At 43.4% G+C, this 12712-nt stretch overlaps 1 protein-coding gene across 4 annotated transcripts in view; it reads right to left on the bottom strand.

Annotated features, from left to right (window-relative positions):
• Positions 1–12712, bottom strand: part of pacrg (PARK2 co-regulated) — a 147049-nt gene that overhangs the window by 125867 nt on the left and 8470 nt on the right. The window lies entirely within an intron of this gene.

Below are 12712 nucleotides of genomic sequence, written 5' to 3'. Positions count from 1 at the left end.
AGGACCAATAGACTGAATCAAAGTGACCTCGTGCTAACAACAACAGTCACTTCCAGGTAGACAACTGGCGGTTGATTTGAACTGCGGAGATACAATACACACTAACACACACTGATACAAACGGCTGTTGTTCACACTACGCTGTTGTTACGATACCTGGCAGAGGCCAGGCAATCCTGCACCTGCAGTGAAGTTGGCTGCTGCGATGGATCGGTACTTCATTAAAAAAGCTCCAACTGTTACCGAAGAAAACAACCCCAATCCTGGGCTGCCACCAACACCACCCCCGGCAAATAAGACAGCAAAGAGTGTTGCCACCTCTATGAGTGAAAAATGGAAAATAGACTGGCTTGGTGTTTGAAGAGGTGAATAAGACAACACTCCTTTTCTGTAAAGCATGCAAGGCTCACCTACCCAAACATAGCCTTGAGCAGCTAAAAGCTAATCTTGACTTTGTTAAAAGAAGCAAACAGGTTAAAAAGTATTCAACTCATCGTCACCAAACAAGCAAGCATCACCGATGTGCTTATGGTAAGTAACATTAACGTGAACGCTAGAGACTTTAAAATGTGTTTTGGGCCAGCGCGTTAGCTAACATTAGTGTTAGAAAATTGGCTAGATAACGTTAATGTAACAGCCTACATGTGCGTGCCGACTGGTGCGGGGATCAGTGCCGTTGACTAACGTTACTGAGCTCAATGCACCAAGTGAAGTAAGCTTTTTAGTCCCAAATCTAGAAAATAATTTTTCAGTCTACTAACCAATGATGCAGTGCTGGATAGTCGAGTCTATAATGTTATTTCATCAATGCTCAAAACGACCGCAGGGCAAACTTGGAGATGAAATAAACATGCTAAAAAACTTCAGCTGTTAGTTATTTCCAGAACTGCATCAATAAAGAAAGAATATTACATATATTATTATTGGCTCTTTTGACAGTACTTGTAGCTACTAGTCTAGTCTTTGTGAAATACCTGAGGCTGTGGCATGCAATGCATCAGACCTACAACGATGAAATCATCAAAGTCAGACTGGTTTTGACTTGTATGAGATCTGAATATAACGTTATCTCCCCAGCCAGAACTTTTGCTAAATCTAATTAGATCAAGCCCATAAAATAGTGTCACGATCTCATGATCATTATCTTATACTGCCATCTAGTGGTTTATAATGAAGGATCTTCCTAAGTAAAATCTTTGTTGAAAGGGAATCGGCTTGCATTGTTTTGCTTTTCATGTGCTTATTATTATAATTAGAAAATGTAGACAATTATTACAAATGAGACGGTGTTTACTGAGGTGGTTGTGGTTACAAAAGGTGGTGATTACTATATGCATTTTAATCGGTTCATTTTACATTACAAACAGCAACAAAAGTGTCCCCAAAATTTTGTAAATACCCCCAAATATTTTTTATAGGCATATAGTTTATTTCTGTTGTCACTGTATGTGATGCAGGGGTTTTCTACCCGGAAGTTATCGTAAACAAACATCGTGTTTTTTGCGGGTATTTTTGGGTAATAGGACCGACTCCTATTACCCAAAAATACCTGCAAAAAACACTCCATCAAGGAAGTAACCGAAACATCTCACTGAAGACCCAGTGGTGAGATTGTTCAAGTCAAGTGGGGGCTACTCATGTACTTGAGGAATTAGGATTTATATGATTGAAAACATTAAAGCAAAGCAACAGCAAGTTGTAGTGGACGAATGACAATGTTAGAGCCAATCTTTTCTCTGTCTGCGCCCCTTGTGTGCATCCCCCGCCATCTGTGTCACACACTGCCACATGACTGGCAGATGTGTTGCTGTCATTAATCCTCAGATTACCACCCATTGAGGAACTGAATTTTGCCACAGCAGCACACAGGGAGAGCAGATTGGGACAGAGATGTGTTATCTTTGGCAGGCCTGCTTAAGATTGTTGTGCAACTTAAGATATTTTAAAGAGGTATGAGTCTATTACTATGATGCTACTCAATTGAAGTTTAGTTTTTTTATGTTACATCATTCACTTGCGTTGCCTGCTTGTTGCATAATTCAAAAACAAAATAGATATAAAAAAGGCCTAGAACTGCAAATAGCTCAATAAAACTGGCACAGAGGGATGATGAAACATGGATCAAAGTTTAAGTTACACGTGTGACGTGGTGTAGCTGGTGCCAGCATAGCTAGGCTCGAGAGAAACTACAAGAGAGGAGAAACTATTATGAAGGACCCTGAGTGAGTGTCTCCAAGCACTCACTGCATTTAAACAGCCCTAATGCACCGTGGGATTGCAGCGCAGTCATTTCAAATGAATCCGTTTGGAGCATTTGTTTACCATGCCAGGGAATACTGAATAATATTATGCTGAATTAATAGGCCTAGGTTGGTATACCTGCAGGAGAAAGACTACCAAAACAAAATGTGTGTGTCTAACAATGCATGTAAACACTGGAAAAAAGTACTTTTTCAGTGTCACCTACACTAGCGAAACAGAATTCCATCACAACAAATACGCCTGCCATCATCTTTTAATTCCTGTCTTATATTTTGTGCTTACTTTTATTGTGATTGTGTACATTTATTGTGTTTAGTTTAAAGTGTGTTTAATCATGTACAGTCACAAAACAGCTGTTTTTTTTGTATAACCCTGTAAACAGCACCCTTCTGAAAACGAGAAATTGCTCAGTTTTCCTCGTATTAAGTTTTAATCAGTTAATCAGTAAATGCTTGAATTGTTTTAACTTAGCAATTACACGTATAGTTAAGTGTCAGCTTGCCTCATTAGAATACTGTTTGTCTTGTCAACATCGAGCACAAGGTATAACTTAATACAAGAATCCAATGCCTTGTGGTTTCATTTAACCACTGCAGGTTCTAATGACAGGTCAAAACATTATTTAACACGAATACTGGGCTTCAACAGGAATGCTGTGCAACACACATCACTATTATTTGTCCATCTTCCCTCTTTTTCTTTGTCTGTCTCTGTTAATTCCTTTCACTGCAGGAGTTGTTTTGCAGCCCGAGCTGTGGAAATGGGAAGCTGTAAAGCTTGCAAGATCAGTGCTGCTCCAGCCTGCAGGAGTGACAAAGCCCTCATATCCAGGTAGCTACGACGGCAGTTGAGCCACGCTGCACAGGGAAGCTAAAAATAGCTCAGACTGGGCAGCAAGGAGAGAATGAACCCAGACTGCATTGACTGGCTGAGCAGCTTTTATGGTCAGGAATGATGACGCTGCAGTCAATTCCATGGCCTGTGTTCATGGCTGAGGTGTCGCAAGCTTCGCAGCCATTTCCTTGCTTTCTCGCCCATTATCATCAGTGGCAGAAAACACACAAACAGCCAGGCGGTTGCCTATACATGCATGCGCAGTGGCATATTTCCCTGTGTCTCTATGGACACTAAAAAAGTCAAGGCTGCTGTTCCGAGCAGCTTAAGGAGAACTGTAATAGGAATAGCGTCATGGGGAGATTATCACCTGCCAGCTGCGATTCCAGTGATCTGCCTGCTCCTGTTCTGCCATTGATGACATTCGGGTCTAAAGCTCCTGCATACCGAGAGAAAAACCCCTATTACTGAATCCCAAATAGCCACTAACCTAATTTGTCTTACGGCAGATTCACAAAAACTAGCTTATTCGTCATAGCTTTCTGAGAAGCTGTTGTTACGAAGTGAACTTATGGACAGGTCATGAGAAGCATTTCAAATAAGAAGCACCCAGTGTTCGCGTTATGAGCAACAACGTCCCTAAATTCATTCTTGTATGGGTGATCACGGATCTGTGTTAACTCGATTTAGACTGGCTGTGCTGACGACAACAACTGCTGCTGATTCTGTTACTGCGCCTTTGGTGTGTGTGGCCACAAAAGGTGGCTGTGTTGTTATTGAAATGGGCGCTGAAAAAAAGCAGCCACATGCGAGGCAGAATACTGTGTTCATCCCAGTTCTAAAACATTGGCATAAACACAAACACAGATAGTGAAAGAGACGGAGAAAAAAAGGAGCCTATAACATAGACCTATATGAGCAGATAACATCCCGCCCCTCAGTGGAAGCCATAAAGCGAGCCTGTGAGGCGACAGACTACAGAACAGAGATAGAGGTGGTGTGAGGCAATAAAGGGAGGAAGAGTCTGTTTTGTGTGCCCCTGGTGCACACATCAGGGAGTCATAACAAGGCAGTACTGGTCAGATGAGCTCCGGGCTGTCATTTCTCTCCTTCGCCTTCACTCTGCCTCCAGATCTGTTTCCTCCCTAATGCTGTTGTCCACTCCAACTAGCTCCACCGTAAACCTGGCTGCTGCAAGGCCCACAGAGGCAATAACACAAAAACATACACTCATGCACGCGCACGCACCACATAGCTCACACGCTGAGCTCCCCATGGGCGATCCCCTGCAGAGGTGATTGAACACCGGCAGGGCCTCATGCTCCTGTCATTTATAAAGGTGTCACCCTGGGAAACAGAGATGCTCCCTCTAACCTTATTAGTATGGCCCTTCCATGGCTCTCCTGCCTGATGTTGACACACAGAGAGGGTGTGGTATTCAAAAGGTGTAAGGAAAAAAACGGAAAGAAAGAAATGAAGAGAAAGGGGGATAAAAGAGGGATGAGATATAGGCAGAAAGTCGCAGAGAGATACAGAGACATGAGGACAATGGGAAGCAACGGCACGAGAGAGAGAATCGAGAGACAAAGAATGAGGAAAACGAGAAATGGAGATGGAGAATGGGGGAGGGTGATGGAGGAATAGTGGATATGAGGGGAAGAAAGAGACAGGGCGACAAGAGGTGTGGCTCATCAATTCTGAGGGTGAGTTCAGCGTGGCGGGGCTGCTGCGGCATGTAGGTGATCCATCACTGTGCCTGGGCCTCCAGCTCCAGCTCTCTCTCTCTCATCTCTCTATACCACCACCCCAAAACACCTCTGAATGCCTCTGATAGATGTCTGGCGAAGGGCTGTCAATTCATTGTCAACCCTGCATCGCCATCACTACTGCACTTCCTCAAATGAGCCCCTCGTTAATCTCCCTCTTCATTTCAATCCATCTCCTATCGCGTGCTTCTGCCTCGTGTCTGCCGGGGGTGAAAATGCATTTTGTTGCATTGCATTTGTAAGGGGAACAAGGGTGCCACTGCACAGGGGTGCACTGCATCACCTGTTTACTGAGGCAGCAAAGGGGGGTAGGCGCACTTGCTCCCTCGCTTTCTCTCTCTCTCTCTCTGTCTCTCTCTCTCTGCATTTCACTGCTGTTCTCGGTTGAGAGGTTATTGAAATCTAGCTCCGTACAGAAGGCCGCCTTTCCTGAGGGAGGAAGCAGGGTAGGTGAGTCACAGAGGATGGAATAGACAGGCCGAGGCTTTCCTGATAAGGTCAGCTTGCACATCGCTGCCACAGGCAACAAAATTAGCTCTCTTTATTTACAGGGCATTTTCCTCCATAGCCCAGCCTGCTGCCTGCCTACTGGCCACCAGGGATACAGTCTGGGCTAGAGATGTGTGCTTTATCCTCAAACTGCATTTCATGAAACAAGAAAACAGACAAACTAATGGAGGTATTTAGGCTGTTAGGGAATCTCTGCTATATGGTCATGTCCAAACAATCATTCGACAGGATATTTTCCTCTGCAGGGCTAAACACAGTCTGGTGGGAGGCTGATTTCTCAGTAGAATAAATCTGCAATATTTGTGCAGCAATCCATTAATTTCTCATGACCAAACAGCAAGAAGTGCAATCAGTCTGCGAGTGAGTTTCATTATGTGCAGAAATTATCCCTGTTGTGAGAGACAAGGTCGGGTGAGAACAAATGAGGAAAGAGCTCTCACTGGACGGGAAAACCACAGACTGATGAAAGGTAACAGAGTCTTTTGTTCACAGCTCACAGGACCATAGGTGTGCTTTACAATTGTCATCGTGTCAGAGGCTTTTGCATCAACTGTATCGCGCACACACACGCACAAGGGCAGGGATGTTTGTAATGAAAAATGACGACACAGCTCGGCAAAGGCAATACTACACACCTCGTGTCACTACAAAGACACGAGGATGAAACAGGTGACAGCCACCTACTATTGAACTGTGCGCAAGTGGGATAACTTTAAAGAGGAACTTCAAAAAGAAGCTTCAAGCATTGAAGAGCGCCCCACTGTTTTCTGTCTCCTCTAGTTTAACCCCATCACTTAAAAGAACAGCACAGACACAGTGAGACGTTAACGGGATGTGAAAGAAAGAATTTGAGGTAGGAGTGTGAAAGGAGGAGTTTAAGCAAAAGAGGCTCGGAGTGAGCGAGCAAACGAGAGAGAGAGAGAGAGAACAAGATAGAGAGAGAGAGAGAGAGAGAGAGAGAGAGAGAGAGAGAGTGAGAACGCCCTAAGTATTTTCCATCTTCTCTGTGTGGCCCACTTATCAGCAAGGCAGCAGGGCAGTCTTGTGCTTATAGAGCCCTATTGGCTGATTCATATCACCAAACCACAGTTGAGATGATGGCACAGAGTGAATCAGCCTGCATGGCAAAGGCAGAATATATTACTACTTGTGAAGTGAATGGAAAACCACATGCACTGAGCCCATGAGGCTAAACTTTGAAAAAAAAAAACATACACATTGCTTGACTCACATAAGTCAGGACTACAGTGACACAAACCATGTAAACAGAGATATAGAACACCACACAGGCTGTGCAGGCTGTGTTAATACCATACATTCTGTTATGTAGTCTAACTATAAAGAACTGATGGACTATTGAAACTATTCGTTTCAATTTAAGTAAGAATTTTCGCAATTTGTTGTGCTGCCCTGTTAGAAAGAATTACCATGATCATTTTCAGTTTTTTGTCACAACAATGTGTAATACGTGGCCATGATAAACAGTTAAAGATGCCCTCTAGACATGTTGTAAGATATATATATATAAAATACTCTGCTTGTGTTGTATTGTAATATGTGTCTAATGTGTTTCCCCCCAAAAAGTACAATTACCTCATTAAAAATGTTAAAATGCCATCTATTCCTTCTCCCTCATTGAAAAATCCAGAATTGATGAATATGCAATGTTCATTTCAAAAGTTTAACTGCTGGACACAAAAGATGTTTCCTCCTTCACTGAAAAGTCCAAAGCTTCAAGTTTCCACATCACACTTGTGTAAGCTGCATAGTGGACCACTATTAGTCTCCAAACTAGCTGTGATGTCCCATCAAGGCCCATCCTTGAACTCAGGTTTTCAATGACCACTGAGAAACTTTCCCTCTTCAGCAGATGGATGTAAAAACAGCCTCCCAGTTTCAAAAACTGCATACATCATTATACACAATGAAGCTCAAATGTCCACATTTTTGAATGGAGGGGGACATATGTGGATGCGTGTACGTATGTGTGCAGTCAAAGAGAATAAGGCACACGCTGTAGTCCTGGCTGGTAGAGAGTGGGGGGACACACCGATCCAATGCTTTGTCTCTACAGCCCCAATGACGACACCTGAAGGTATTAAAGCACTACGCTGGGCCATGAAATTAATGAGACACACAAGGAAAACTACATCCCTGACTTGCCGCATTTGCCATTTCTGCTGCTGAGAATGAAGAATTTAACTGTCTCCCGGATTTTATTCACCAAATAAGTAGCTTCTCATCAATAAACATCCTCATAACAGCATTTAATTTATAGCCGACTGAAAATCACCTCATAGAATATTAATGGTCCTGAAGTCAGTAACAACGCTTGGTGTTTTAAACGGAGTACTGGACACAGCTCAGAATAGCCGCATGACTCATTCCAAAAGTTGAAATCTAAGTTTGTTTTGCAGGTGGTAAAGAGGCAGCGAAGCAGATAAGGAGGCAGTCGTAGAAATCAACAGCCAGACAGGGAGATGCCAAGATGGGTAAGGAGGCTGGAACCAGGCATGGAGATGATGAATAGATACACAGCTGCACAGCAGGCAAGCAGGTGAATGTACACTGGCCACACGCTTCAGCTAGAAGGTAACACTAGGAGTTGTAGAAGGTTTGATTTGGCAGCGACCGACCTACAGGGGAAGGAAGAGGAGGGAGACACACCCAGAGCAGTGGGGGCCCATCAATTTTGCCACAGAGCCCCAGACGACCCCAGAGATGAGAGAGGCAAGACCAGGTCAGTCTGATGGCCTGCCACACAACACCATCACACAACCACACACACACATAATCAAGTGTCACAGGTAGCCTGGCACTGACAGATCCCTGAGGAGTGGAGGGAGGCATGGGGAGATAAGCAGGCTGCACATGGCAAGAGATACAGGTTCTACCTCTGATATGGGAATATTGTTTAACAGTGAAGAACATTATCTAGGTGATTAGTATGTATTGCAAAATGAACCCCAGGCCCTTGGTCTTATCGCACGCCCAGTGTGACTTTCTATTCCTGGAAATCAGTCTCGCTGCCTGTAAGGCCGTCTGTTAAAAATGATGCTGGAGGTTTGCTTACAGAGACACCATGCAGAGACCAAAGCCTGGCATGGTCTGAAATTTGACCTTTACATAAATTAAACAGGGGGAAAGCACACTGAAGGCTACATCCCCGCTCTGCTAGTAGATACCCAAGACACATAGCCCCCCTAACTTAACTGAACACACATCCAATCACACTAACACACACACACATGTTCACTCTATCTGCTCTCTCTATTTCTTTTACTTATTTAAATGTAACATAAAAAGCTTCCAAAACCTGTTTACCACCACACACTAAGAGGGGAATGGGGCTCCCAGTAGAGGTTGTTACAGGAAACAGTGAGTGTTATATATGGAACAGAGGTCTATTATCGAGACCTCCTGCAAGGATAATGCTCTGAATGATAGTCCACCCTTCGGATTAACCTGAGAGACAAAGAAGAAGAAAAAAAAAACACTTTTGCTTCGCAGATGCCTTAAAAACAGGCAAGTTCTCTGACGCCTAAAATCTCACACTGCTTGCTGCAGCAGCTCTCAGACAGAGAGGCGACACTTTTAGCAGAGCTACAGGAAGGCGCCCGCACACACACACACACACACACACATACACATTGCACACAGTCACACAAACAAACAAACAGAGAGAAGCTTAAGCAAAGACATGCCCAAAGCACTTTGTGCCAGCAACCCCTGGCTTTTGAGCTGATTTCTTCAGAGAGCAGGATATATATGCAAAGTCATACAGGTCTACTTCAGTATTATCAATCCCTGCTCCTCCGATCCATTCATCTATCCATTCATCTATCCAATCGCCCCCCCCCCCCTTCTCCACCTCTTGCTCTGCATTGCAGGTTGCAGATGCTGTGACAGTGAAACAGGTGTCTAGGCTATTAGTAATAGTCTTTCTGTGCCACCTCCTCTATCCCATACCTCTGATGACGAGCATAAATCAAGGCTGTGTGAAAGAGTGCTAGTCAATCAGGAGCGCGCTACAATAGCAGCCAGGCAGTGTCCCAGTTGTCAAACACAAATGATATAGCTTACAGTTGATGCAAAAGATCTCAAACAGGCTGTGCCAAAGCAATGATTAAAAAGAGCGTAGTACTGTTTATTTAGGTAAGAGTTAAATATGACTTCCCAAGTTCAGTCTGAGCAGCAAAATCCCTTTCATCTTCCATCATAAAATGAAAACTCATCTACTTAAGAGGTGTGTTGCATCATCCTCTCCCTACTGAATCATATTCGCTCTCCAATATCCCGCCCCCCCCCCCTCCTATCACTCTAATTTCCTCTCATAAAAAGGCTGACTTCTTTGACTCTCCTTGGCTTGAATATTTATGTCTTTTCGTGGCCCATCTCAGAGGAATGTTGTCAAGGTAATGTGATGATGACCCTTACACTCCTCGTTAAATCACTCAGTATCAGAGCATCAAAAAAATGTATAAAATGTAAATGTGAAAATTCAGCCAAGACAGCACAGACGACCTTAAAAAAGTGGTAGGGAGTTTGTTTTATCTGTTTCAGCTAAAGGTCTTAGTCCCATTCTCTTACATTAGCACTCACATCAGTATCCATGTCACTAAATTACCAAAGAGTCATTAAAACACAGTTTCAGATTTGTGAAATTTTATCCTATTTTGTGAAAACACAAAAAAGGCCGATTTCACTGATCATGCGGCTAGAAATTCACAGCACCATTCCACGTCTCTCCATTTTGTTGGTTATAGAGTAAATTTTCTAATCTGTCCAATGTGGTCTAGATGGGGGAAAAGCTGTGAAATCGCCCTTTTTTCAGTTTTCACAAATAGAATAAAGGTTTCACAAATCTGAAACTGTTTTAATGACTGTCTGGAGTCCCCTTGGTAATGTAATCTAGATTTGACAAGTCTAAGTATAGTGGCTTTTGATCTGGATCTGATCTAATGTGGTGTGAATGGAGAAATATCAGTGACATTGCCCTTTTTCTGTTTATCATAAGCAAAATAAAGCTCTCACAAATCTGAAAGTGGGTTTAAAGAGCGTTAATTTTGCTACGATGTCTTACACTTATTCATATGTGTAAGTGGTAAAAAAAAAACACAGGATCAGCTGCTAAACATCATTATTTATGTTTGCTTTTGTTCTCTTAGGCAACTGTCTGTCTTCGACTGTGTCAGTGATCAAACCAAACAGCCAATCAAAGGTCATGGTCAGTATTCAAAGTGACCAATCAAAGGAAGAGACTGTCTATACCATCCCTGCCTCCAAAATCTCAAAAGTCAACTTGACGAGTGAGCATGTGTTGCCGCATTTGTGCACATGGAGCAGAAATGCTCTCTCGCAAGGATGCTTTTCCGCTTGCGGATACTGTTCTCTGCGCAGAGCAGAAATGCTCCCTCTTGAGGATGCTTTTCTTCTCTGCCGCTGATACTGTTCTGTGCCCTCGTATCACGCGCATGTGCCCGGTTTTTATGTGCGCTGATTTTGAGACTAATTAAACGCCATACACAACCTTACTCAGACAGCCAGACAGGCAGTCCAAACAAAGTCGGTTAGATTCAACAACACTAAAGAGATGGGTGTCAGAGTGACAGATGGAAAGTTGAGCATCTGTCACTGTGCTGAACCATTTGGCTGAAATCAAAGGGAGATGAGGGCCTTCAAAGGACAGGCAAAGCTGTGTCTGAGGCCAGACATGCTCTGGTGTGCTCCACAGATAAGGGCCAAGGGGTTATATTGCTTTTCTTCTGTCTCTGCCTTTGTTCTCTTCTGTCTTAAGGGAGTGGGAGGGAGACTGAGAGAAAAGACAGAAAAAAAAGTAGAAAAGAGAGGGAGAGGTAGAGTGGGAATGAGTCATGAACAGGTTGCCTGTCTCTTCCTGCCACAGCGCACCGTGTTGATCAAACACTCGTTAGTAGAATTTGCTTGGTGTTTCCGGACGAAGAGGGTAATGAGCAGAGGTGGCTGAAAGGGTTGCCGGGCCGTGATGTGGATCATTTCTGACAGTATCGGAGTAGTTTTGCCTTCCAGCCCTTCCCTTCCGCTGCCTTCTCCAGGTTGCTGCAGACGAGCATTTGCCTCCAGCATACCTTCAACAGGGAACACTTTGACTCAGCTGGATGCGAGGCATGAGCTAAATAGCGGAGCAATCCTCAGTGGAATTTGGAAGAGAAGGCACACACTGCCTCACATCTCAAAGGGGTTTGCAGGTTTACTTTCTTGGCACCAGGTGAAGAATACCACAGTCCTGAATCACCATGTACGAAGCTGGCTGCTGTGCGTTTCAAACTGCGTACTGTGTGCAAGAGGGCGGCACTGGTTCACGGTTGTTCTGCCCTTCGATCCATCCTCTCTGAAGAAAGAACTTTACCGAAATAAGGAACATTTTTGTATGTTTGTTTGTTTTTTATTTATTACAAGTATGCAACTGTATCACTAATGCATGGTGGACTTTGTCATTGTTGTCCTTGACGCATTACAGACTTGCAGCCCATTTTGGTCTCTGCGCTAGTCAGCAAAATTCCAAAGGTCAGGCCAATGTTATTGCACTGACAGTGATTTTAAAAGATTTTCAAAGTGGGGGGTAGCAAAACAAAGGCCACCATTTGGCATTATTGGATTGGAACAACCGTGTTTGTCAGATACATTGATTTTTCTGCTACTGTTTCCCATTATGTTGATGTAGGCAGTGTGTGTAGCTGCCACATACTGTATGACCATATAGTAAAGTGTATAACACATGCCTAACGCTGGCAGATTAGAGCACTCAGGAAGGCCCGTTCTCCTCTAGCAAGGACAAGGCAGTCTGATGGGTGATAATGACGGGGGATGATTAGATAGCTAATGTCCTGTCAGTTTAATACACTTAAGCATAGCCTCATTTAGGTTTCATTTTACCTGACTTCTATGACCATGGACAAATTAAGAGTGTGGAGTTTGTATTTGACAAGTAAGTACATTTATTGTACGTGTGGATAATAACATTGTACACAACACAATGTAAATGTTTGATGAAAACTGACTTTAACACTGAAGTAAATTAACCACAATTACAAACACTGTTACAAAGGTGGTTCAGAGGAGCTGGACAGCCATTTAGCAGCATTTGTCAGCCATAAAAGAGGTCTGGTTATTAGCGCTTTAATTTTGAGTTCTAAATTGTTTACTATGTCAAAAGGAACAGGTTTGAAAATCATGACAAAATACAGACAAATTGCCTCTAAAAAGATGAAACGTGGTCACAAATTGAAACTAACCAACAGTGATATAATGGATGTACACAGTGCATAGGGCAAACTAAAGCTGCTGAGCAGAATTCCACC

This window comes from Thunnus thynnus, chromosome 16, assembly GCF_963924715.1.
Source record: "Thunnus thynnus chromosome 16, fThuThy2.1, whole genome shotgun sequence".
Taxonomy (NCBI): Eukaryota; Metazoa; Chordata; class Actinopteri; order Scombriformes; family Scombridae; genus Thunnus; species Thunnus thynnus.
Note: the sequence above shows the minus strand (reverse complement) of the source record. Positions and strands in the feature narration are given on the sequence as shown.